Below are 4,851 nucleotides of genomic sequence, written 5' to 3' on the forward strand. Positions count from 1 at the left end.
TGGGGTCACTCAGCACTGGGGTCACTCAGCAGAGGGGTCACTCAGCACTGGGGTCACTCAGCACTGGGGTCACTCAGCAATGGGGTCACTCAGCAGAGGGGTTGGTCCCTCAACACTGGGGTCACTCAGCAGGTTTTACTGGGTGTTTTCTCCATGGTAACACTGACATGGGGACAACCATCAGATGTGCTGGGACCGGCTGCACGCGCGTTCCTGGCAGCAGCAAACCCTGGGAACACAAGATGTCAGGCATGTCCCACCACCTCTCCCCTCACTGATTGCTGCCTCAGTCCCACCTCCATGTCCTGGACAGCCAATCCCTTTGGCTTTCCTGTCTCCAGATCCTGGATACATCCACACAAATCCACCTCCTGGTACCCACGGGAGCCCATCCTGCGTGCCAGGGCTGGATGCACTCCAGGGTCTGTGCAGGAGATGTTGTCCAGCAGCATTGGGAGGTGGCATTGGGAAGGCAGCAGTGAGGTCTGATGGAAAGCTCTTTAAAGCACCTGAACAATACCCAAAACTCAGATTCTCAGCTTGCTGGTGAATACAATCACTGCCCTCAGCAAGCACAGAACTCTGTTACTGCTCTAGGCTGCAGTGGTGGACAGTTCCCATCCCTTCTTGGCTGCACACCAAATAACCAAGAAAAATTCAGGGCTAAAGCCTGGGAGGAAAGAGAGATTTGGTTTTGTAAGATTGTGACATGAGTTGCAGTGGAGAGGAATTCAAGGAACTTGCCCCTCCCAAACTGATTGATTCAAAGTATTTTGATAGCAGATTGTACACGAAGCAATTAAATAAAGAATAATGCAATGCAAATATTTCAGAAATGAGAGACACATGGAACAATGTTTAGAAGTCCAAGGAAAATCCATAGACATGAAATTTTAGCTAAAACCAGGACTGCTGTCAATGTTCTCACAGATCTTCCCTTGGTCCCTGTGCTGCTGTGAGAAGGTTGGGAATGGTTTTGCAGAGTACCTGCAAAGGTGCAGGTCAGCTTCCCAACCGTGCTGGGAGCAGCTCCCAATTCCAGCAGCAGGGACAGAGTGACAATCCCTGCAGGAACCTGCCCAGGCCACACGAGGTGGCAGCCTGAAGGGGTCAATGTCATACACTCATGGAATGGTTTGGGTTGGACCTCAGAGATCATCTCATTCCAACCTCCTGCCATGCACAGTGACACCTTCCACTACCCCAGGCTGCTCCAAGCCCCATCCAGCCTGGCCTTGGACATTTCCAGTGATGGGGCAGCCACAGCTTCTCTGGGCACCCTGTGCCAGCGCCTCAGCACCCTCACAGGGAGGAATTTCTTCCTGATATCCAATCTAAATCTTCTTTCTTTGTGCTTAAAGCCATTTCCCTCCATTTCCTATCACTCCAAGCCCTTGTAAAAAGTCTCTCTCCATTTTTCTTATAGCTCCCTTCAGACACTGGAAAGCCAATTGGGTCATCCTGAAACTTCGTTTTTCCCAGCAAATCTCAGCTCTCCCAGCCTTTCCTGCCAGCAGAGCTGCTCCATCCCTCTGCTCACCCTGGATCCTCCTCTGGGCTCTCCCCAGCAGCTCCAGCTCCTGCCTGTGCTGGGCCCAGGCTGGGGCAGCTCTGGGGGTCTGAGCTGAGCACAGGGACAGAACCCCCCTCCCCTCCCTGCTGCCCACGCTGGGGCTCAGCCCAGGGCAGGGGGGGTTCTGTGTCCCAGCTCTCACCCACAGAACCCCCAAATCCTTCTCCAAGGGCTGCTCCCAAACCTGGATTGCCTCAATCATGCAGCACCTTGCACTTGGTCAAACCACATGAGGTTCCCACCACTGGGATTTCTCCAGCCTGTCCAGGTGAAATTTCAGATCCCTTTTCTCATTTCACCTCTGGTTATGCCATTCTTAGTCTACAGAAGCCACTGTATTTTGTATTTCAAGCAAGTTTCAGTCTGCAGCTGCTGTGATGGGCCCAGGAGTCTGCCAGAGCTTTGAAACAAGGTACCAAGCTGCTCTTTCCTTCATGAGCAGCCCATGCAGAAAAAAAGACCTTTAAAAATAAAATTATTTCAAATAAAGACAGGAAGTTCAATGTGAGACAGAGTGGAAATCAGCAGACATCACAAAAAAAATTCCCTTGACCCACTAAGACCTGCTGGGAGGCCTCTCCCTCAGAATTTCCCTTCAAAGGGAACCCTTTACATGGGAGAAGAAATCAGGAAGGGATGGGCACAGTTCCTCAGACATCTCCATTTCACTCCTTCATCTCTGAAAGAGGCCAAGATGCCAACTTCCCAAGCAAGCTAAGGCACCGTGGCAGCTCTGGAATGCATTTCTCATTATAATTCTAATTGTGTCTTCTATTGCTCTATATTTTTGTACCTATTTCTAATATCATAAATATTTGCATTGCCCTGATTTTCTGAGATTCACTTCACATTCTCAGCTGCCATCTGCTCCTGATGCCATCCTGGGGAGTTCACTAGGTGGAGAACCAGAAGCCCTTGGAGGATTTACAGCAGATTTGGAGTTCCATGATGTAGGACTCATCTTTAGCCCATACATCTGGATCTCATCCTCCTCACTGACACATCAGCAGCAGGAAAAGCTGTGGCAAGGGACGGGGCCTTACCCTGTCCCTCAAAGTCAGCCCCGCTCCAGGCTCTTGGCTGTGAGCCCTCTCCTGCACTGAGATGGGTCACAAAAACCCAAGTACTGTTGGCACTGCTCTGCTATGAACTCTGCCCTCGAGTTTCCAAGATTTGATGCTCAGCCAGCTCTGTCAAGGGATCCACCTCATCAGGGTGGATGTCAGGGATACAGAATCACCTGCCTGAATGCCCCCACAACATTACCCAGGATACAAAAATCTGCCCTGAATCTTCTGGCAAGTGAAACCTGCCTTAGCAGATTTCAAACACAGGCAGGGTTTGCACAGTGCTGATCCCCTGAGCAGTGTTTGGGCAGTGGGAACCCTGTCAGCCCAGAGTGGGGAGCAAAACGAGGCAGTGACTCAAGGGGGGAGTCACTGCTCTTCTTCCAGCCTCTCTGTGCAGCAGCTGCCTGGGACATCCCATGCTGGCAGAGGCAGCCCAGACCCACCTGCTCCTGTAGCTCCTGCTAAAGGGCAGCTTTCCTCTCTGCCTGCAGCCCTGGGAGGTTCAGCTGGCACGGGTTTGCACATACTGTCCCCTGCGTGCAGGCAGGAGGGGGACTGGGATAGAGCACAGCAGCTGACTCAGCCCAGAGCCCCAGATGTGAGTGCCTGCTCCTGCCAGGCTGTCAGGGGTGAATGGACAAGCAGCTGCTGAGTGCAGTGACCCTCACACAGCTCTGACGACCCCATGACATGTGCTTACCTGCCCTCCTCATTCACCACTTCTCACCCCAAGCCTTGCCTCAAACCCATCTCAAGGTCGCATTCTGAGTTAGGAGACATCTACGGTGGCCAGGCCTTCCATCCTGCTCTAGGAAGATTCTGAGATGGGTTTCTTGTCCCTGGGTACACTGTTGGGGGTGTTTGTGGTTTCCTTGCCAGCTGTGTCTGTCCTGTCACTGCGATCCCCAGCAGCCACGGCACCGTTTGAGCCGAGCCTGTCCCGAGGATGCTCCACAGCAATTCCCAGGAACTCACACAGCACTTCCCTGGAAAGTCAGCATGCCTGAGGCTGGCACTCTCTGCCTCCTTGCCATGCGTGGAGAGGAGCTCTGTTCTGTGCCTGGTCCATCAGCACACCACTGACCACCTGCCAGACAAGCAGGATTTATCAGCAGTTTGAGCTAATGCAAAGGTGCCTGGCTCCCTGCTCTCCCTGCAAGGACCCTGAGGGCTGCAGCAGGGACCAGCTCCTGCTCCCTGAAGGCCTTGGAGGGACAGACTGGAATGTTCCCAAATGGAGATGATGGGTGGTGAGAAGAGCAGAGCCCTGGCACACACTTTGCTGTGTCAGTCCCTGTGAATTCACCTTCCACCCACTCCCTTTTGGCTCCCTCCAGCCAGGGACTAGGATGAGGTGGGGCACTCTGCTCACTGCAGGTGCTGCTGCAGCCAGTGCATTGCATTCCTCCTGGGCCCAGCCAGGGCTGGACATGCAGAAATCTGACAGTCATGACTGTGAATGCTTTACTAAATCCATAATTTCCACCTCTGCTTGGCAGCCCAGAGGAAAGAGGTGTAGAGGCAGCATCGGGGGACTTGGGCAGTCTGTGACGGTACAGTGACACGAGTTGTCATGGCAGCAGCTCCAGCACAAAGCTCACAGCAACACTTCACCCATGGGGAGATGTGCAGAAGAGATCACAAAGCCCATAAATAAACCAGGTCAGATTTTGGAGAGTGCTTCACCCCCTGGTGCTCAGAGCTGTTGCTCAGCACCCCCCGGAGCCGTCACACAGCAAGAGAGGAGCTTTGCCAGGATGTGTGCTCAGCATGCCTTGGTGTCCAGCTAGCTGGGATTTCTGAGAGTGCTGAGGTTCCTGGTGAGCACGTGCATGCTTTGCAAGTGTTTGCAAAGCAGAAACACGCAAATTCAACCCTAAGTGAATGCTGATCTGAAAAGCCTAACCAGAGTGTATTTTTGGGTGTCCTGTTTAAAAGCCATCCAGTCAGGGAACAGAAACAATGGCAGATGATTTAAGCTATCAGTCACACGATGTGAACATGAGCAAAGAGCCAAGTTGAGGGATAGTGGTTTGAACTCTTTGCTCATGAATAAGGGCACATTGGCAGAGCTCTGGGGGAGCAGCTTGATTCCTGGCTGTGGGGTCTCTGAGCTCTCCCTTGCCAAGTGCTTGTGTGAGGAGACTTGCTGGGTCTCACCAGGAGAGGGGGGTTAAAAGCTCCTCAGCGTGAGAGAAGCTGTCACTA

Source organism: Parus major, chromosome 18 (genome assembly GCF_001522545.3).
Source record: "Parus major isolate Abel chromosome 18, Parus_major1.1, whole genome shotgun sequence".
Classification (NCBI taxonomy): domain Eukaryota; kingdom Metazoa; phylum Chordata; class Aves; order Passeriformes; family Paridae; genus Parus; species Parus major.